At 47.4% G+C, this 23,323-nt stretch overlaps 1 protein-coding gene across 3 annotated transcripts in view; it reads right to left on the bottom strand.

Moving 5' to 3' along the window:
• dus1l (dihydrouridine synthase 1-like (S. cerevisiae)) overlaps nt 1-23,323 on the bottom strand; it is a 96,833-nt gene that overhangs the window by 43,420 nt on the left and 30,090 nt on the right. The gene's annotated exons all lie outside the window — the stretch shown is intronic.

The following is a 23,323-nucleotide window of genomic DNA, read 5'->3' as shown; positions in this document are numbered from 1 at the left end:
AGAGAAGTGTCGTACACACCCCTGTCTGTATCAATGGTACCGAGGTGGAGTTGGTTGACGGCTTCAAATTCCTGAGTGTACACCTCACCAACAACCTGTCCTGGTCCACCCATGTCGACGCTATGACCAAGAAAGCACAACAGTGCCTATACTTCCTCAGGAAAAGAAGGAAATTCGGCATGTCCACATTGACTATTACAAATATTTACAGAAGCACCATAGAAAGCATCATATCTGGCTACATCACAGCCTGGTATGGCAACTGTTCGGCCCAAGACAGTAAGAAACTACAGAGAGTCGTGAATACAGCCCAGTCCATCACATGAACCTCCCTCCCATCCATTGACTCGGTCTACACATCCCACTGCCTTGGGAAAGCAGGCAGCATAATCAAAGACCCCTCTCACCTGAGATATTTTCCCTTCCAATTTCTTCCATCGGGCAGAAGATACAAAAGTCTGAGAACACGCACTGACAGATTCAAAAACAGCTTCTTCCCACTGTTACCAGACTCCTGAATGACCCTCTTATGGACTGAACTGACCTCTCTACTTATCTTCTTTCCTGACGGGGAGCCAATGGATGTGGTATATCTGGATTTCCAGAAAGCTTTTGACAAGGTGCCACACAAAAGGTTGCTGCATAAACTAAAGATGCATGGCATTGAGGGTAAAGTGGTAGCATGGGTAGAGGATTGGTTAACTAACAGAAAGCAGAGAGTGGGGATAAATGGGTGTTTCTCTGGTTGGCAACCTGTAACTAGTGGGGTCCCTCAAGGATCAGTGTTGGGCCCGCAGTTGTTCACAATTTACATAGACGATTTGGAGTTGGGGACCAAGTGCAATGTGTCAAAGTTTGCAGACGACACTAAGATGAGTGGTAAAGCAAAAAGTGCAGAGGATACCGGAAGTCTGCAGAAGGATTTGGATAGGTTAGGTGAATGGGCTAGGGTCTGGCAGATGGAATTCAATGTTGCCAAGTGTGAGGCTATCCATTTTGGGAGGAATAACAGCAGAATGGATTATTATTTAAACGGTAAGATGTTAAAACATGCTGCTGTGCAGAGGGACCTGGGTGTGCTGGTGCACAAGTCGCAAAAAGTTGGTGTGCAGGTGCAACAGGTGATTAAGAAGGCTAATCGAGTTTTGTCTTTCATTGCTAGAGGGATGGAGTTCAAGACTAGGGAGGTTATGCTGCAATTGTATAGGGTGTTGGTGAGGCCGCATCTGGAGTATTGTATTCAGTTTTGGTCTCCTTACCCGAGAAAGGGCATATTGGCACTGGAGGGAGTGCAGAGGAGATTCACTAGGTTGATCCCAGAGTTGAGGGGATTAGATTATGACGAGAGGTTGAGTAGGCTGGGACTGTACTCATTGGAGTTTAGAAGGATGCGGGGGGATCTTATTGAAACATATAAAATTATAAAGGGAATAGATAGGATAGATGCGGGCAGGTTGTTTCCACTGGTCGGGGAAAGCAGAACTAGGGGGCATAGCCTCAAAATAAGGGGAAGTAGATTAAGGAGTGTAGGAGGAACTTCTTCACCCAAAGGGTTGTGAATCTCTGGAATTACTTGCCCAGTGAAGCAGTTGAGGCTCCTTCTTTAAACATTTTTAAGAAAAAGATAGATACCTTTCTAAAGAATAAAGAGATTCGGGGATATGGTGTACGGGCCGGAGAGTGGTGCTGAGTCCACAAAGATCAGCCATGATCTCATTAAATGGCGGAGCAGGCTCGAGGGGCCAGATGGCCTATTCCTGTTCCAAGTTCTTATGTTCTTATGTCGCACTTTACTCTGTATGCTTCACCCGATGTCTATGTCTATGTATTTACATTGCGTATTAATCGTATGTCCTATGTTTTTCATGTACGGAATGATCTGCCTCGACTGTACGCAGAACAATACTTTCCACTGTACCTCGGTACACGTGACAATGAATCTAAATAAAATCAAATTCAGCTTAAAATCAAACAACTTGGATAAATTAAAACTGCAAATCAACAAACTGACAAAATGTCCATCTCATCATATATCAGTGTTGTAATAGTTAGTTCAGACTACACTTCGAGAGAAAGACAATGTTTGTAAGCCAACTAACTTCTGCACAATTATGGTGTAGAGTCCAGTTCTTGTCATTTTCTTGCAGAATAATTGGTGAGATAATACCATAGTGCAAAATGAAAACATCCCCAACTCCCCAAGACGATTCCACTCTGACCTGATAAAGTTATAACATAGAAATGGAGCTATAACATTAATTCTACAAGTAGATAAATACATTTTCAGTTAATTTCCTTCGCTTACAACCGCACTTCATCACCAGAAAGAATGCATTGTTCACTGGGTATTAAATCACCCATCTAGAATTATTACCAAAAACAGTGGGCTGGATTCTCTGCCGTAGGGATGCTCCGTTTAGCCGGTAGCCCGGGTATTTCCTGACAGCGTGGGGCTGCCCCACAATGGGAAACTCCATTGACCAGCTGGCAAAATGGAGCTTCCCGCCGGCATGCTGAACCGGAAATCTGGCGCAGCGGGACGAAGAATCCAGCCCAGTATTTTTCAAAATGTTCTACATTACAGAGGCAATTTGATTTTTCATTTTAGTACCATAAATGCATTGAGAATGGCAGCTCAGCTTGCTTGAACTTAATCTTCGAAAGAATCAGCTTCCTTTCTAACCATGGATATCATTTGAAAGGTGTCAATGACTTCAATTCACTAAGTACCATCTTACCCAGACAGAATTCAGTTGCTTTCTACTTCAGTTCCATAAATAAGAGCCAGCTGTGGTATTTTATCCATTTCCCCCCTAAACTTGACCAATCAATTAATCCTGAAATGGTGACAAAGTTGACCTAGAGCCTTAAAGCTATGAAATATTCAAAACAGTGGGAGGACATTGTCAAAAATAAGTACAACCAAAAACTTGCATATAGATAGTGTGTTTAAACATAGTAATATCCCAAGATGCTTCAGTGGAATATATATGCAAGACTGGTACAAACACAAAAGCAAAATACTGCAAATGCTGGAAATGCTCAGTAGGCGAGGATGCATCTCAGATGAGAAACAGAGTCAATGGGCGCAATTCTCTGGGTGCGTTGTGCTTAAGGGAGAGCGAAACGCTGCCAGAGAATGCCGGGAGAGGATTCCCGCCAGCCTCTGCACCTCGCAAGATTATCCTGAATCCCACGAGACGTGGAGTCGGAACTCCGCCCCAAATGACGCTCGCAGCAGGTCGTAAACCTACTTACACCTACCTGCACGGGATCCACCAGCCTCCTTCGATTCTTTGGTCTCCCCAGGGAGGCTGCAGCCGGGCGCTGCTCAGTGCTGGTCCACACAAATGTGGACCAGCAAACCCCCAGGCCAGAGACCCCTGGGTGGTCAGGATAAGTGCAGGGTGGCCCCTGGCCCTCCCCCTGGAACTGTGGTACTGCCCAGCTGGCACCACCACCCTGGATGATGGGTGGGGGTTCCAGAAGGGAGGGACATGGAACATAGAAAAATACAGCACAGAACAGGCCCTTCGGCCCACGATGTTGTGCCGAACCTTTGTCCTAGATTAATCATAGATTATCATTGAATTTACAGTGCAGAAGGAGGCCATTCGGCCCATTGAGTCTGCACCGGCTCTTGGAAAGAGCACCCTACCCATAGTCAACACCTCCACCCAACACTAAGGGCAATTTTGGACACTAAGGGCAATTTATCATGGCCAATCCACCTAACCTGCACATCTTTGGACTGTGGGAGGAAACCGGAGCATCCGGAGGAAACCCACGCAGACACGGGGAGGACAGTGACCCAAGCCGGAATCGAACCTGGGACCCTGGAGCTGTGAAGAAATTGTGCTATCCATAATGCTACCGTGCTGCCCTTAAGAACAAATAAATCTACACTATATCATTTTACACTACATCCACATGCTTGGTCACCTCGTCAAAGAATTCAATAAGACTTGGGAGTGCTGCAAGGGGGCTTGGGGGGGGGGGGGGGGGGGGGGTCTGAAGAGGTGGGACCCCCAATGACCCCTAAGAGCAGGACCTCCAGAGACCCCATAGCGGGGTGTCCAGGTAGTGTGTGTGTGTGTGTGTGTGTGTGTGTGTGTGTGTGTGTGTGTGTGGGGGGGGCATTGCCCATGGGTAGGGGACCCACAAGCTCACTTAAGAGACCAGGGCGCCTTTCAAAATGGCGGCTCAATCTCAGAGTTCAGCTCCCCAGTGCTAAAAGAAATTCTAAATGTGGGCTAAACCGGTGAGAAACTCCCCAGGGCCCCAAAAAGCGACTACGTGTTATTGAATAGCTGTGGGGAACTCGCCGGCAGAGCCAGTGGGAAATTCCCTGAAAAACACGCCACAAATTAACAGGAAATTTTCTGGGAGAATCGGGCTCAACGTTTCAGGTCAATGATGACCCTTCATCAGAACAGCAGCAGTTTTACTGTTAAAGGACCCTGCTTTGGGATTTCTGTTAAATGGTACGGTGGGTACAATGGGTCTGCATTCATTTTCAATTATAAAGGAACCAACTATTTGCATGCCTTACCTGGGCCCATGCACTGTTAACATAATCAATACCCCATTCAATAGGAGGCTGAAACAGGCCCGAGGCTGAAAGTACACTTCCAGGTGCTAGTGGAGATCATATGATTTGTGTTCTAAATCAAACGTGGTAAAAATGGATTTTTATGGCAATATCGAGTCAGAGGCAGATGAAAATAAATTCACCGCAGATTAGTCTCAAATGACACTTTCCACATGATTTCACACAATAAATGCTGGCTTAGCCAGTGATGCCCACATCCCGCAAATGAACAAATGCAAAAAACTGCATGCCTAAACTCCTCAATTCATAGACAACAGTGAAAATAAATGCATTTCAATTCAAGTATAGTTTAGATTGAATCCATCTTCACATTAGTACGGTACAACTGGTTGAACACAATTCAGAGACTGCAATGAGAACACAACAATGGAAACTTCCATTTCCATAGCACCTTGAACATGAGAAAACATCCCAAGGAGTTCACAAGAATGTATACAGGGAAAAATTGGTATAGCCAAAGAAGGAATCATTGAACTGCAACATGAACTGTTACTTTATCCACAGATGTTGCCTGATTTGCTGAATATTTCCAACACCTGCAGCATTTTGCTTTTGTAAGGAGGCATTCAAAGCCATTTCACATTATTTCAACCGTCCCTATCTTCAAAAGCCTCCTAAAAACTCCAACTCTTCCTTACACCTTAGATAGCTCATGTTCTCCCTTAAATATTCCTTACTTACCACCTTTCCGTCATAGTAAACACAAAATTCATTTATTCACATGAGCATGAAATACCAGAAAAGCACAAAACTGTTGAGTGTCGAAAATCTGAAATAAAAGTCAGAAAATGCTGTAAATACTCAGCAGTTCAGACATCCTCTGTGAAGACAGAAACTTAGTTCCTGTTTCAGATCAATGACCTTTCATCAGATGTGTTAGCATGTTTTGCTTTTGTACTAATGCCAACACATCAGCCTCTTTTCCCCTACAGCAGTGTGCCAATAATAGTGAGTTTTTTTATATTTGTTCATGGGATGTGGGAGTCGCTGGCTGCGCCAGCCTTTATTGCTCACCCCTGAGGGCACTTAAGAGTCAACCACATTGCTGTGGATTTGGAGTCACATGTAGGCCAGACCAGGTAAGCATGACAGATTTCCTTCCCTATAAAACAGATGGGTTTTTATGTCGGTCGACAATGGCTTCATGGTCACCTAAATTCCAGATTTTTATTGAATTCAAATTTCACTATCTGCCATGGCGGTAATCGAACCCGGGTCCCCAGAGCATGACTCTGGGTCTCTGGTCCAGCGATAATACCACTGTGCCACTGCCTCCCCATAAGTGCAGCAAGTAAGTGGACCCTTTCTTGCATGACTCCAACCTCCATTATTAACAAATTAAAATGTTACTGCCCATTTTACTACAATTACAGAGTGTACAAAAGTTAACCTACGTAGCATGTGCTCCCTCTGGTGTTACACATGCATTTCTTTCACCTTGTCTAGTACTTGAGTGCAACCGGAGAGTCAGGAGGTGATTACCTGTTCATACTCTACAAAGAGAATGGAGTAGGGACCCTCCTGTTGCAAATTGTTCCTGGCAGGGAGCAACTGTTGGCTGTGCCTTTGGAACTTGCTCCTCAGAAGCTGTTGGAACTTGCCATGTTTCAGTAGACCGGTCATCTGAGGGGAAGGATGGAGGCCTGGTATGTGTTGCTTTCGTCATAGACAACAATATAATGCAGGTGGACCCTCACCATTGCCATTCCATTGGGATGTGAAAGTGTGGCACCAATGATCAATGGGATATCTAAGCCACGGCTGATTCTGAAAGTGCTGAAACAAAGCACGATGCATAACAATAATATCGGTCTGGAAACCATTATGCAGGTCTCTCTCCATTCTCCATTGCCACCAGAGTTGTTGTCTTTGCAGGTGAAGGTGCCAACAGGTCTCTGGTTGCTTCTTAGCTGAGGATCTGCTACACATCCCAGGGAAGCTGCCAAACACTTAGCTGGTTCCTGCAATGAAGACAAAGCTTTCAAGATGTTGCTGCAGATGAGAACCACACCTACCAGTTACTGCTCACTCTCAAACTGATCTCAGAGCATACAAGTAGCCACAATGTTCCTTGAATATTCTTCTCCCCCCCCCTCCCCGCCTGAGGTCAGGGTATCAAATTCTTTAGAAAGATCACACATCCTCAGTCATTTCTCACTTCTTTGGCTCCCTTGTGCTCTGTGAATCACACAGTGCCACACTAGCAGAACTCCTGCAGGCCTGTTTCAGATTAAAAGCCAAAGTCACCTGCTAACACAACCTTCTCCTGGTGGGTTGCAGATGGTGTAGGCCTTTGTCAGGCCTCTGGTTAAACATGTGTGCCTAAATGACATTGTGTAGGGCAGGCAGCCTTACCCGAATTCAGACACAAAGAAATGCGGTGTGGGAGGGGAAAACTAGTTGGGAGTGCAGAACAAATCCCTCGACTTACCGGACAGGGAAGTTTAAATCAGCTCATCGCTGTCTCCCATTATCTGAGCTGTTGTCGGAGGTGAATAAGGGATTACCGAATTGTGGCAGTGCAAGGATTAAGGTAGAGAACCATAGGATCATGCTTCAGGGTCTTCAGTGTAACCTGGTCATTATCATCACATAATCAACAAGGAAGAGATTTTATTTCTGTTTGTTCTTATCATCACCGACCTCCCATTTATGATCCTCTACCCCTTTGTTGCTGTAATCGATCTGCAGCAAAGGATGATAAGAAACTAAGAATAAGTGAACATTACTTCCTTGGAGTTAAGATACAGAAGAAGATGGAAAGTTATGTTCATGTGCTGCTTTACAGGAATGCTAGGGTAATAATTTAAGTGCTCAGGCACTAATTTGGTGCTGGCAATATGCCACAAACTTTGTCATCTCTCACGAAAAATCAGAGTTAAGTGACTTTGCTTCATTGGGACTGAGGGATTTAAAGGCATGCCTTCTTTAGTGGCTCGCTTCTCCTGATATCTTCTCATAGAATGGTTACAAGACAGGTGGCCATTCAGCCCATCTTATTTGTGTTGGTTCTCTGCAAGAACAACTCAGCTAGACCCACTTCTCCTACAAAAAGTTATGACAAGTGAGGGGAGGGATAGCAGTTGAGAAGTTTGTGCATGGGAAACTGAAGAGAGACATGTGGATGTGTCAGCTTGCTGAAGTGGAGGAAGGTGCATCAAGGTTGTGCATGTAGGTAATTGCTATTATTAAGGGAGCTGCTTTGAAAAGTGCAAACTGCGGAGGTGTCCAATTATGTATTCAGTTTGTTATCTACCCTGTCTTGGTGAGAGTTGAAACTCTGTCACAGTTGTGCCATCCTGAGGATGAGCGAGATCCTTTTGGGTGGCATAAGTGATATTGCTAGCTGGCACGCACACCCAGGAATCTGTGTATGCCAACTTTAATTTCTTTCATGAGGGCTTGGTGGTCTGAGTCAGTTAAGGTCAGTGTTCTTCTCTGACTTGGCATGCGCTAGGGTGCCTTGGCATGCGCTAGGGTGCCTTGGCTAGCTGCTTGATGCAGGGTCAGTTTCAATTCAGGGTGGGAATTAGGCTCAGTCTAACACACTAACATGCGAATATACATATGAATTAGGAGTAAGCCTCTCGGCCCTTCAAGCCTGCTCTGTCATTCAATAAGATCATGGCGGATCTGATTTTAACCTCAGCTCCACATTCTTGCCTATCCCTGATAAGCAAAGGGCATGGTGGCACAGTGGTTAGCACTGCCGCCCCACAGCTACAGGGACCCGGGTTCAATTCTGGCCTTGGGTGACTGACTGTGTGGAGTTTGCACGTTCTCCCCGTGTGTGCATGAGTTTCCTCCGGCTCGGGTTTCCTCCCACAGTCCAAAGATGAGCAGGTTAGGTGGATTGGCGACGCTAAAATTGCCCCTTAATGTCCATGGGTGTGCAGGTTAGGTGGGGTGACGGGGATGGGGAGAAGGCCTCGTCCAGGAGCTCTTTCACAGGGTTGGTGCAGATTCGATGGGCCAAATGAATTCCTTCTGCACTGTAGGGATTTTATGGAAATGATATCAAGAATCTATCTCTGCTTTAAAAGTTATTCAAGTATTCTGTCTCAACCACATTTTGAGGATGAGAGTTCAGAAGTCTCACAACCTCAGAGAGAGAAAGATTTTCCTCTCCTCGGACCTAAATGATGACCCCTTATTTTGAAAGTGACCCAGAGTTCCAGATTCTCTCACAAGAACATCCGTCCCACATCCACCCTGTCAAGCCACCTCTTATTCTTCTAAACTCCAGCGCATACAAACCTAGCCTGTACACCCTTCCCTCAAATGGACAATCCACACATTCCAGGTTCATCTAGTAAATCTGTGAACTGCTTCTAATGTATTTACATCTTTCCTTAAATAAGGAGACCAATAGCGCACATAGCACTCCAGGTGGTCTCTCTAATTCCCTGCATAACTGAAGCAAAACCTCCCTACTCGAATATTCAAATCCCCATGCAATATTCAATAACATTGTATTACCGTTGGTAATTACTTGCTGCACCTGCATACTAACCTTTTGATGATTCATGCACTCAGACACCCAGATCCATTGCTTCTCGGCCTTTTGACTAAGATCAATTGTAGTACCCAGATCCCTCTGCATCTCAGAGCTCTACAATCTCTAGCCTCGAGATGAACAATGTGGACTTCACCACTAGGTCCAGGTGGCCTGGACCCCTGAAGAAAATATGCCATTCTTATTGTAGAAGCGTTTAGATTGACATCCTTACACACCCAGGCACAAAAGATGTGCCTTTACTGCCATTTGCCTTTTTTTATTCTTTCACGGGATGGAGACATCGCTAGCTGGGTCAGCATTTGTTTTCCTACCCCAAAATTCCTTGGAGAAGTGTAGCCACCTGAGTTGGCCACTTCCCGACTTAAAATGGAGAACAGCAAAAGCTGAAGGGAAATTCAGCCAACACAACCAAAAACTAGCAGGCGCAAGTTACTGTGTATTAGACTCTGCAAAAACCCAGACAGCATCGATACAAGCAGCCATCTGCATAGTAATGTAGCAGCCATCTACATAGTAATGAGCGATCCCCGGGTACAATCAAAACATTTAAGGTAAACAAAGCCAAGCCAGACTCCTCGGCGCCAGCAGGAGCCAACACAAAAGATGTTAACGGACACTTAAAGACCGCCCAACGAAGTTCTCGTTTTTCTCCTATGTCCATAAAGTCTACTCGCGAATAGACTTTTTTGTGCTGGGAAGGGCGTTGATCCCGAAGGTGAGGGGAACGGAGTATACGGCTATAGCCATTTCGGATCACGCTCCACACTGGGTAGACTTGGAGATAGGGGCGGAAACAGGAGGGCGCCCACCCTGGAGAATGGACATGGGACTAATGGCAGATGAGGGGGTGTGTCTAAGGGTGAGGTGGTGCATTGAAAAGTACTTGGAACTCAATGATAATGGGGAGGTCCAGGTGGGAGTGGTCTGGGAGGCGTTGAAGGCGGTGGTTAGAGGAGAGCTGATATCAATAAGGGCACATAAAGGGAAGCAGGAGTGTAAGGAACGGGAGCGGTTGCTGCAAGAACTTTTGAGGGTGGACAGACAATATGCGGAAGCACCTGAGGAGGGACTGTACAGGGAAAGGCAAAGACTACATGTAGAATTTGACTTGCTGACTACGGGCACTGCAGAGGCACAATGGAGGAAGGCACAGGGTGTACAGTACGAATATGGGGAGAAGGCGAGCAGGTTGCTGGCACACCAATTGAGGAAAAGGGGAGCAGCGAGGGAAATAGGGGGAGTGAGGGATGAGGAAGGAGAGATGGAGTGGGGAGCGGAGAGAGTGAATGGAGTGTTCAAGACATTTCATAAAAAATTATATGAAGCTCAACCCCCGGATGGGAGGGAGAGAATGATGGGCTTCTTGGATCGGTTGGAATTTCCCAAGGTGGAAGAGCAGGAAAGGGTGGGACTGGGAGCACAGATCGAGGTAGAAGAAGTGGTGAAAGGAATTAGGAGCATGCAGGCGGGAAAGGCCCCGGGACCGGATGGATTCCCAGTCGAATTCTATAGAAAATATGTGGACTTGCTCGCCCCGGTATTGACGAGGACCTTTAATGAGGCAAAGGAAAGGGGACAACTGCCCCCGACTATGTCTGAAGCAACGATATCGCTTCTCTTAAAGAAGGAAAAGGACCCGCTACAATGCGGGTCATATAGACCTATTTCCCTCCTAAATGTAGATGCCAAGATTCTGGCCAAGGTAATGGCAATGAGAATAGAGGAATGTGTCCCGGGGGTGGTCCACGAGGACCAAACTGGGTTTGTGAAGGGGAGACAGCTGAACACGAATATACGGAGGCTGTTAGGGGTAATGATGATGGCCCCACCAGAGGGGGAAACGGAGATAGTAGTGGCGATGGATGCCGAGAAAGCATTTGATAGAGTGGAGTGGGATTATTTGTGGGAGGTGTTGAGGAGATTTGGTTTTGGAGAGGGGTATGTTAGATGGGTGCAGCTGTTGTATAGGGCCCCGATGGCGAGCGTGGTCACGAATGGACGGGGATCTGCATATTTTCGGCTCCATAGAGGGACAAGGCAGGGATGCCCTCTGTCCCCATTATTGTTTGCACTGGCGATTGAGCCCCTGGCGATAGCGTTGAGGGGTTCCAAGAAGTGGAGGGGAGTACTTAGAGGAGGAGAAGAGCACCGGGTATCTTTGTATGCGGACGATTTGCTACTATACGTGGCAGACCCGGCGGAGGGGATGCCAGAAATAATGTGGATACTTGGGGAGTTTGAGGATTTTTCAGGGTATAAATTGAACATGGGAAAAAGTGAGTTGTTTGTGGTGCATCCAGGGGAGCAGAGTAGAGAAATAGAGGACCTACCGTTGAGGAAGGTAACAAGGGACTTTCGTTACCTGGGGATCCAGATAGCCAAGAATTGGGGCACATTGCATAGGTTAAATTTAACGCGGTTGGTGGAACAAATGGAGGAGGATTTCAAGAGATGGGATATGGTATCCCTGTCAATGGCAGGGAGGGTGCAGGCGGTTAAGATGGTGGTCCTCCCGAGATTCCTCTTTGTGTTTCAGTGCCTCCCGGTGGTGATCACGAAGGCTTTTTTTTTTTTTAAAAAAGGATTGAAAAGAGCATCATGGGTTTTGTGGGCCGGGAAGACCCCGAGAGTGAGGAAGGGATTCTTACAGCGTAGCAGGGATAGGGGGGGGGGGCTGGCACTACTGAGCCTAAGTGAGTATTATTGGGCCGCTAATATTTCAATGGTGAGTAAGTGGATGGGAGAGGAGGAGGGAGCGGCGTGGAAGAGATTAGAGAGGGCGTCCTGTAGGGGGACTAGCCTGCAGGCTATGGTGACAGCCCCATTGCCGTTCTCACCGAGGAACTACACCACAAGCCCGGTGGTGGTGGCTACACTGAAGATTTGGGGACAGTGGAGACGGCATAGGGGAAAGACTGGAGCCTTGGGGGGGTCCCCGATAAGAAACAACCATAGGTTTGCCCCGGGGGGAATGGATGGGGGATATGGAATGTGGCAAAGAGCAGGAATAACGCAACTGAAAGATCTGTTTGTGGATGGGAAGTTCGCGAGTCTGGGAGCGCTGACCGAGAAATATGGGTTGCCCCAAGGGAATGCATTCAGGTATATGCAACTGAGGGCTTTTGCGAGGCAACAGGTGAGGGAATTCCCGCAGCTCCCGACAGAAGAGGTGCAGGACAGAGTGATCTCAAAGACATGGGTGGGGGATGGTAAGGTGTCAGATATATATAGGGAAATGAGGGACGAAGGGGAGACTATGGTAGATGAACTAAAAGGGAAATGGGAAGAAGAGCTGGGGGAGGAGATCGAGGAGGGGCTGTGGGCAGATGCCCTAAGCAGGGTAAACTCGTCGTCCTCGTGTGCCAGGCTAAGCCTGATTCAGTTTAAGGTATTACACAGGGCGCATATGACTGGAGCACGGCTCAGTAAATTTTTTGGGGTGGAGGATAGGTGTGCGAGGTGCTCGAGAAGCCCAGCGAATCATACCCATATGTTTTGGTCATGCCCGGCACTACAGGGGTTTTGGATGGGGGTGACAAAGGTGCTTTCAAAAGTAGTGGGGGTCCGGGTCGAACCAAGCTGGGGGTTGGCTATATTTGGGGTTGCACAAGAGCTGGGAGTGCAGGAGGCGAGAGAGGCCGATGTTTTGGCCTTTGCGTCCCTAGTAGCCCGGTGCAGCATATTGTTAATGTGGAAAGAAGCCAAGCCCCCAGGGGTGGAGACCTGGATAAATGATATGGTAGGGTTTATAAAGCTAGAGCGGATTAAGTTCGTTCTAAGGGGGTCGGCTCAAGGGTTCACCAGGCGGTGGCAACCGTTCGTCGAATACCTCGCAGAAAGATAGATGGAATGGAAAAAAGAAGGCAGCAGCAGCAGCCCAGGATCCGGGGGGGGGAGGGGGGGGGGGGGAAGAGAACCAGAAGGACTCTCAGGGTTGTTAATATATACTGTATAATATGTATATGTCGTTGCGACAGATAATTATATATTGGACTGTTAAATTATATCTTTGGAGAGTGTTACTTGCGATAAGGCAGTTGCCAATTAGGGTTAGTTTTCATTTTTGTTATTTATTATTTATTCATTTTTTGTTTATAAAATAGGTCATTGTTATTTGTGTTGTTATAATATTGTGTAAAGGATGCACAATGTACTGTGTTGGTTGACCAAAAATTTTCAATAAAATATTTATATTAAAAAAAAAGACCGCCCAACGATCAGGGAACAGCTCCAGTATTAGAGAAATCGAACCAAGCGATTGGAACGAAGTCCAATCACTGGAAACCAGGTACGGGGTCCGCCCCGAAAGGCAGGAAGCCCCTGAGGACTATAAGGTAAAGCCCCCCCCAAGTTCAAATCGTCCTTCTTGACAGGGTCACTCAGCAACGCGAAGCAACCCTTGACAGTGACCTGTCTGGCGGCCTCCAAGAACGCAAGTTTCAAGTCAACGCTCACTACGAGATAGGCGCTCCTAGCTACCAGTCCATACCAGCTTTGAATCGCGCAGACTCAGAACCCGAACGAAAGGCCATTTGTTCCCCTGACCTGGTGGGCCAGTCCAAAGCTAAGTATTGGCCTGTCAGTGATAAAAATAGCTTAGAAAGTAGAGTTTATGCATGAGTAGCGATTTACTGTGTATAATATATGTGTATTGATTTGAATCTTACTAATTGGTGTGTTGAGTTATTGATCATTACTTGAACTTGAACCTCGTGGCAGTATCATAAAGATACCTGGCGACTCGAGAGCAAAGGTTATAAAACAGAGCCAATTGAACCAACCAAAAGTTAGCAACATATTACTGGCGACATCCTGATGGGGCCCGATCCAGAAGTGGCTTAGCCACTCCGGGAGAACCCAAAATTTGAATTAGAAATTCAATTGGGAACAGAAAAACCACAAGTGCCCAAGCAGTTCTGATCAATCCTCATAATTCGGAAGTGTGTTAAATGCATGCGTAACTAACAGGGCGATAAGGTAATACTGATAGATTTTTGTTGCAACAAAACTGTTGGGAGTTTGTATTTCGGAAAATAGCGAAAGCCGTACCCGTAATTACAGCACCGCCTTAATACCTCTCGTTCCAAATTTAAGAAAGCATTCAGATAGGAAAGATGGCAATGTAGGCAATGCAACGCCCCATGAACTCCAAAGAATTCGCGGTCGCAGCGACCAGCAGCAGTAGAGTAGGACAATGTCCCATTTGGGAAGAGGAAATCAGAAAGTACCTCAAAGGGAAAGGATGGCCCCTTTGGAGCGAATTCTGTGAAAATGAGGAAACAGGTCCCGGGAGTATAAGACATACTTGGTGGGAGAACCTGAGCGAGATTCACAAGAAGAGCTTAGGAAAAGCTCGCAAGCCGATGGCAATCGTGTCCTGTTTGGCACAATTGCGAGGCACAGAGGAGATCGTTAGGACGCTCCGGAAAGAGATAGAAGGCATACATCGAATGAGCAAGGTCGATGTCAGTGAGGTAGAGAAAGAGAACGCAGAGTTAAGGAGGAAGGTAGCAGCAAAAGACGGAGAGGTGGATGATGCCAAGTGGGTACACCAGTCTTCTCTGGCGCACTTAAGCAGCTTCCAATCCCAGTACGAAAAGGCCTATCAGGACACGCAACGTGCAGTCCTGGTACGAGAGGAAACCGAGAAGCAGGTAGAGGCATTGCAGAGGCAGTGTAGTGACCTGAAGGCAGCGTTAAGAGCACTCCATGCTGCCACCACGGAGCAAAGACAAAGCTCATTAGTCCATGCAAAGTGCCGGAAGCAGATTGCAGAACTGCAATCTCGGCTTTCAGTTCAAAAAGGATTCCAGGAGACCTTTGGATCACAGTTAGGCGGGGAAGACGGCCCTGATTGGGAAGAATTGAGTGAGACAGCGCAGAGATGTGTTCAGGGAACATGTGCGCAGGGAAAGCCCCAGAAGAGAAAAGCGCCCCAACCCCCCCCAGAGCAGATAGTTCAGGCTCCAATGAACCCAGTCACCACCCACCACACAGCCACATCGGACGACACGGAATTTCTGTACACCACCCCCTTAACAGTGACCCAATTACGGGACGCGTGCGATAAAATCAAACCGTTCCAACCCACCTCAGACCCCCACCACTTCTTTGCCAGGGTAAAACAGCAGGCTACCATGTACAGCCTGGATGAGCGAGAGCAAGTAAAGCTCACAGTTTTGAGTCTAGACCCTTTGGTTGTAGCAGCCCTTCCCGACCCACAGAATGTAGGAGGAGGCACCCTTGCAGAAATGCATACCGCGATCCTGGACGCGATCGGGTATAACGGGGTGACCCCGTAGATTGCCTCAATAAGTGCAGGCAAAAGAAAACCGAGCACCCCACAGCATTTGCTGGGCACTTGTGGATCCATTTCGCAGCAGTTTTCGGAGACTTAGACTGCGCCCATTTGTCCCCAGACAACATGGCCAAATTGTCACGCACCTTATTTCCCATGCCACAGAAACAGGACAAAAAGCTTGTGCAAATTATGACCCCTCAGAGGCGGCTCATAATGAGAAATGGATTGTAAAAGGATTGTCCCACACCTGGGAGCAATCTGTTCAAAACAAACCCACGAATAAAAATCCCGAAGAACAGCAGGCAGAAGCAGACATACAAGCAGAGAAGACACACCAGAACCCCGCATGGGTAAATGAAGGCAAGAACAGCCCCCCACAAAAGTCACAGGAGTGTTACAACTGTGGACAGTTGGGACTCTTTGCAAGAGAATGCAATGCCCCACAAAAGCAAAAGAGCCCAGCAGACAGGCACTCTAAATAAGAACAGGACAAAGCCAATACATAGCATTAGCACCCGTTCAGATCAGACGGAACTGAACGGAACGGACTGACGGTGTTCGGGCTCCCCCAGTTGGGTCTGCGACACCCTTTGGGATAGGTCCGGCCGACCAGTAGTTGCAGCAAAGATACGGGGACAGCCCATCGAGTTTCTCTGGGACACAGGAGGGTCCCGCACCACAATCAATTCCTCCACCATATTCCAGAAAGACACGTGGCCCACTACAGCCACCATCACCCTCAGCGGCTTTCCAGGCCACTCACAGCCCCTGTACCCATTCAAATCGGCAACATCACCACCAAGCACCCCATAGTTTTAGTCGATCTACCCCACACAGCAGAACACATGTTAGGCATAGATTTTATGAATTCCCACAACCTATCCTTTGATCCAGTCAACCAGTGTGTCTGGAGAATGGCAAAATCTGCAAGAGCCCCCGCAACGCTCGACATAGGAGACTATGCAAACAAAATTAGCGCAGTAGGTGAATTTTGGTTTGACCCGACCACGATTAGCACGGACAAGCAGGTTAGGGCAGTTCTGCAAAAGAACAGGACAGCTTTCGCGACCCACAAACACGACTGTGGCCGGATGACTGGTTCAGTACAAATCACAGGACCTGACCCTACACCCCCAAAGCAATATGGATTTCCCCAAGAGGCAGAGGGAGACATCGCAAAAGTTATCGACAGCTTATTAGGGCAGGGCATATTTAGATCAGTAGCCTCCACTAATGCCCCGATTTGGCCAGTGAGAAAGCCCGATGGATCATGGCGACTGACCATCGATTACTGGGAACTCAACAAAGTCACCCCCGCAGCAGCCCCCATGGTAGCCACAAGTCCCGAGACCATGCTCAAATAGGGACACAACTCACAATACTTTACGGTTTTGGACGTCAGTAATGGATTTTGGTCCATTCCATTGGCAAAAGCGTGCCAATACAAATTTGCCTTCACTTTTAAAAATCAGCAGTACACGTGGACATGCCTTCCACAAGGATTCCACAACTCCCCCTCCATTTTCCACCGACAGTTGGCAAATGGATTATCAAAATTTTCTCGACCCGAATGTCTGGTCCAGTATGTGGACGACCTACTACTGCAGACAGACACCAAGGAAGAGCACATCGAGCTTCTGGCCGAACACCTGGAACTCCTACAAGCAATTGGTTGTAAAGTCAACCCCACAAAGGCCCAGATTTTGGAAAACAAGGTGATATATTTGGGTACAATTATCACACATGGTAAACGCGAGATCGAGCACAAAAGGATTGACTCGATTGCCAAATTGCCCCTTCCCCAGAACGTTTCAGCCCTTCGGTCGTTTTTAGGACTGGTTGGCTATTGCCGAAACCACATTGACGGTTTTGCCAGCAAGGCAGCACCCCTCTCAGACCTCCTAAAGAAAGGAACCCCCTGGGAATGGCTTCCGCAGCATACGGATGCTGTGGACTCGTTGAAAAGAGCACTCAGTGCAGCCCCCGCACTACAAGTTCCAGACCTGCTTTCCCCCTACACGATAGAGGTAGCAAGCACAGACCGCACCCTTTCGGCCGTGCTCCTCCAGGAACGGCACGAACAGTTAAGGCCCATGGCTTACGCCTCCAGAGTTTTAGATGCTGTGGAGCAATGATTTTTAGCCTGTGAAAGGCACCTGCTCGCAGTTTTTTGGGCAGTACAGTATTTTTCATACATAACCGGACTAAACCCCATCACAATCCTCACAGAACATACCCACCCAGCTTTTACTGGACGGACGACTTAAGGACGGTACCGTCAGTCAAATAAGTGCAGCTAGATGGACCCTTCTTTTGCAGGGACGGGACATCACTGTTAAAAGGACAAAGACCCACACATTTTTAGCCGATAACCTACAGTACCCCGGAACCCCCCATGAATGTGAAATTATCTCTCCACACCACAACACAGGCACCTTTATTGCAAAAACACCCTCCAGAAAGATAGGTAGTTCAACCCAGAGCCCCCAGCACACAGACACGTGCGACCCCATAAGGATATATGTGGATGGATCTTTCACAATATTAGAAGGGAAGCGCATAACAGGATGCGGCATTTATGTCGAGGATGCGCAGGGACGCGCCCTAGAAGAAATCGCAATAAAACTTCCAGGACACTTAGGCGCGCAGGCAGAACATGCGGCCATCGCATACATAGTGGAACACCCAGATTCCTTCCCCAGCCCAGCAGACATATATTCGGACACCTCTATGTCTGCAACAGCCTTACAGAGTTCCTACCCCTGTGGAAAGCAAGAGGGTTTGTTTCCACAGACAGAAAACCCCTCCCCTCAGCCCCATTGCATCGTCACGTTTTAGGAAAAGCACAGGGCAGGACTTTGGGAATAGTTAAAGTTCGTAGTCACCATCGTTCCTCCCCCCCGGAAATGTAAAAGCCGACGCATTGGCAAAAGCAGGTTCCAGGCACGGATATTTTTGGACACCCCCCCGAAAGCGCACCAGTGAATGCAGTTCAGGTCTTGCAGACTAATAGCAAGGATTTAGTGCAGGCCCAGAAGCAGGATAGCAATCTCAGGGAGATTTTGAAAGGAAAGTTTACGGCACCATACGAGAGATTTAAAAATGCACTGACCACACATGACAGTGTGGTGTTAAAAGACACCCTTTATGTGGTTCCTGAACAGGACATGAATCAGCTCATTTGTTTGTTCCATGACGGTCATGGACATCAGGGAATTGATCCCACTACAGCCCACCTCAGGCAGCTCTGTTGGTGGCCCAGTTTAAAAGAAGACGTAACGCACTACGTTGAGAATTGCCTTATCTGTGCCCAGAACAATCCGGACAGATATGCCAAGAAAGCTCAACTTAGTCACACCCGACCAGTTAACGGCCCCTGGACTAACCTCCAGATCGATTATATTGGACCATTGCCCCCTTGCAGGAATGGTTATCAGTATGTACTCGTGGTGATAGACAAGTTTACAAAATGGGTGGAAGCATTCCCATCCAGAACGAACACTGCGAAGACCACAGCCAAGATTTTAACCCACCACATCTTTACGAGATGGGGACTCCCCCGCAGCATTGAATCCGACCAAGGTTCCTATTTTACAGGACGTGTCATGAAGAACGTCCTCACGATATTTGGCATTACCCAAAAATTCCACATTGCATACCATCCCCAGTCAAGTGGTATCGTGGAGCGCATGAATCGGATCCTAAAAGCTACCGTTAGGAAAATGGTCCAGCAAAATAACACCACTTGGGATTCAGTCCTCCCCTTTGCGCTGATGTTTTTGAGAAATACGGTTTCTACACCACAGGTTACACCCCACACACTCACGACCGGACGCCCCATGAAAGGCGCAGAATTTTTATTAGGATTAGATTTGACCAGCCGCGAAGTGACGGCCCTCACACACGAGAACACAGTAGAACAATTAGTGGAGAATGTTAAAACGGCTTAGCTAGCAGCCGCAGTGAAATTGGGCACAAGAAAGAAACATGCGACTGAGTTCAGTGTAGGACAGCAAGTCATGCTCTCCGTATACAACCCCAGCACATTCCTGTCACCTAAATATTCGGGTTCGTACTCCATTGCGGACAAAGTAAGCCCTTCCGTCTACAAAATAAAGTACCCCAACGGAAAGACTGCGTGATTCCATATCAACCAGCTTAAGGCATATGGACCACAGTCCAACCACGCACATCACGTCATGCTCGACGCAGCAGACCACGACCCGCCCACAGCCAACGTAACCCTACCCTCCCCCCAACACGCCCAGCCACGGACTCAACCCTGACTCCACCCCCGACCTGTAGACTCCGCCCCAGAACGCCCACAGACAGCAGCAGCAGCGACAGCGACTCAAGACAACAGCCACAGCATGCCTCCCTACTATCCCCATGCAACAGGACCCACACCCAGCGAAATCTGAGCACGATTAGAGTGATCCCTTTGTGATCACTTTCCTAAACAAACCCCACCACCGACCAACAATGAAGACCCCAATTCCGTCCCCACAGAACTAGACACCACCTTTTAGCACCACGATAACTCATTCAGACTTGACCGGAACGGCGAGATGGATCCCAAATCACACCATGCAGCCCTATCCGCCCTTATACACTCGAGAGTATGGCATCCGGGAGAAGATGGCGACTTTGAGTCTGACTCCCAAAGCGAGAACCCCTTTGCGACCCTGTTCGCAACTGATAACTGAGGTGTCCAGATGATGTCTTAAAAAGGAACCGCTTGGGAGAAAGTGGTGTCCTTTCTGATGGAACCTGCAGCATGTTTTATGTTGTTTGTAGTGGTATTGTTAACTGTTGTTTGTACGATCAGAAAAATTTTCCACGGCCCCACGCCTTATTTGTCTACAGAAACCTTTGAGAACGTGCCAGCACGCTCATCGGCAGAAACCGCTGAGAGCTTGCCAGATCCCCGTTCGTAACTGCCCTTCTGGTTCAAAGGTAGAACCAATACGGCAACCCCCCACGATTACTACATTTTTGCCCGTTCTTGTCGGTTGCTCAGGCACTGGAGAAACGGCATTGGGACCCGTCCTGCCTGGGAACCCCCCCCTCTGGTCAGCTACGCTCGGGTAGAGAACACACTGCATTGGTCGCCGTCCTATCCGGGGATTCCATCCAAACCTTACCCATTGCGGCCCATACGCCCCTCACTTCGGCAATTTTCGTTCAAAAAAAATAAATAAAAAAGTTTTGTTTGGTTTTCAGGCGACCGTAGGTTGCCAACCCGATGCTATTTACATCCTCAAACATTTGGATGGTAAATCGCACAGTCTGCGAGACGGCTCGCACTGTTCCAGTATTTTTAAGTGTGTCTGGTCCTGAATATTCGGTTAAAAAAAAAAATGAGGGAGTCACACATGGTGACAAATTGTAAAGGGAGAATTGGCACTAAAGGACAGACATACGAACAGATGAGATATTAAACCAAGATAGTAACAGACTGCTTGATGCCACAGAACACCAGAAGCTCCAGGAACAGAAAACAAGAGAAGAGAAAGAAGAACCATGAGGACATCCTCAGTGTTGCTCATCACCCTAATGAACATTTGGTTGCGCGCAAACGTGAACCCCCTGACCCCAAACCCCCCAGCCGTTAATGATTCACTTCCCCATAGTGCCCAGAGCTCAGTCACAAGCGACACCACACCATCTTGGTGTGACAGGTTTATAACCTGGTACTCCCTGTCCTACTTGCTAGAATCCCTACTAGTATTGGCGATACTCTGCTGCATCGTGCAGACTATTCGTCTGAAGAAATGGCAAAGGAGAGCCTACCGCGCTCACACCCCGGTATATAGGATAAGATCCCCTATTTTTGGTTATGACCAGACCCCCACGATCTATAATAAAGAACATTCGTTTGCGTTCTTTTTGTGAATAAAGAAATGTGTTTCATGAGCGATTGTATAATCCTGAGCTTCACTGCCAATCCAGGAAAAATGTGAATAATGCTGCTATGATTTTGTTTGTATTGTTTAAGAAGTTAATATGATTCAATGTTTGAGTGAATGTAGTTTATTGAGGATAGTTAGAGGATAATTTTACATTTTGTAATGCATGTCCCTGTTTTGACATAGTACCACTTAGATTGTTAGTTTAAATTTTTCTTGCATAGTTATGGTCAGTGTAGAGGCCACAGAAGAGTGCTCGCCAGGTCAGGGAATGAAGACAACGCAGTTATGTGATCCTTCACGCTTCGCGTTAGGATCACAAGGAGGGAGTATAGCCACCTGAGTTGGCCACTTCCCGACTCAAAATGGAGAACAGCAAAGGCTAAAGGGAAATTCAGCCAACACAGGCAAAAACCAGCAGGCGCAAGTTACTGTGTATTAGACTCTGCAAAAACCCAGACAGCATCGATACAAGCAGCCATCTGCATAGTAATGTAGCAGCCATCTACATAGTAATGAGCGATCCCCGGGTACAATCAAAACATTTAAGGTAAACAAAGCCAAGCCAGACTCCTCGGCGCCAGCAGGAGCCAACACAAAAGATGTTAACGGACACTTAAAGACCGCCCAACGCTCAGGGAACAGCTCCAGTATTGGAGAAATCGAACCAAGCGATTGGAACGATGTCCAATCACTGGAAACCAGGTACGGGGTCCGCCCCGAAAGGCAGGAAGCCCCTGGGGACTATAAAGTAAAACCCCCCAAGTTCAAATCGTCCTTCTTGGCAGGGTCACTCAGCAACGCGAAGCAACCCTTGACAGTGACTTGTCTGACGGCCTCCAAGAACGCAAGTTTCAAGTCAACGCTTGCTACGAGATAGGCGCTCCTAGCTACCAGTCCATACCAGCTTTGAATCCCGCAGACTCAGAACCCGAACGAAAGGCCATTTGTTCCCCTGACCTGGTGGGCCAGTCCGAAGCTAAGTATTGGCCTGTTAGTGATAAAAATAGCTTAGAAAGTAGAGTTTATGCATGAGTAGCGATTTACTGTGTATGATATATGTGTATTGATTTGAATCTTACTAATTGGTGTGTTGAGTTATTGATCATTACTTGAACTTGAACCTCGTGGCAGTATCATAAAGATACCTGCCGATTCTGGAGCAAAGGTTATAAAACAGAGCCAATTGAACCAACCAAAAGTTAGCAACATATTACTGGCGACATCCTGATGGGGCCCGATCCAGAAGTGCGGTGATGAGCCACCTCTTGAGCTGCAGCAGTCCATGTGGTGTTGGAACACCCACAATGCTGTTAGGAAGGGAGTTCCAGGATTTTGACCCAGTGACAGTGAGGGATGCTGTTACGGTTAAAGTCAGAATGGTGCGTGGCTTAGAGGGGAACCTGCAGGTGGTGGTGTTCCCTTGCATCTACTGACCTTGTCCTTCTAGGTAGTAGATGTTTGAAGTTTGGGAGGTGCTGTTGAAGGAGTCTTGGTGAGTTGGTGAAGTGCATTTTGTAGGTGGTGGTATACACTGCGTGTCAGTGGTGGAGGGAGTAAATGTTTCCGGTGACAGATTGGGTGCCAATCAAGTGGGCTGCTTTATCCTGAATGGTGTTAACCTTCTCGAGTCTTGTTGGAGCTACCTTGTGGCTTTCTTGATTGCGGACAGGCTTTGGGGATACAGGGAGTGAGCTACTGTCCAATAAATTCCAAACCTCTGACCTGCTTTGTAGCCACAGTAGTTATATGACTGGTCCAGTTAAGTTTCTGCTCAATGGTTACCCCCCTCACCGCCGCACGGTGATGATAAAGGGGGATTCAGCAATGTTAATGCCATTGAAAGTCCATGGAGATGGTTATTGCCTGGCACTTTTGTGACCCAATAGTCACTAGTCACATATCAATCCAAGCCCGAATATTGTCCAGATCTTTGTCTTTGGTCTATGGTTGCCCGATAACTAAAGTCATCAGGTTTGTAA

The sequence above is a fragment of the Scyliorhinus torazame genome, chromosome 18 (assembly GCF_047496885.1).
Source record: "Scyliorhinus torazame isolate Kashiwa2021f chromosome 18, sScyTor2.1, whole genome shotgun sequence".
Lineage (NCBI taxonomy): Eukaryota > Metazoa > Chordata > Chondrichthyes > Carcharhiniformes > Scyliorhinidae > Scyliorhinus > Scyliorhinus torazame.
This window is presented reverse-complemented; position numbering and strand designations above follow the sequence as displayed.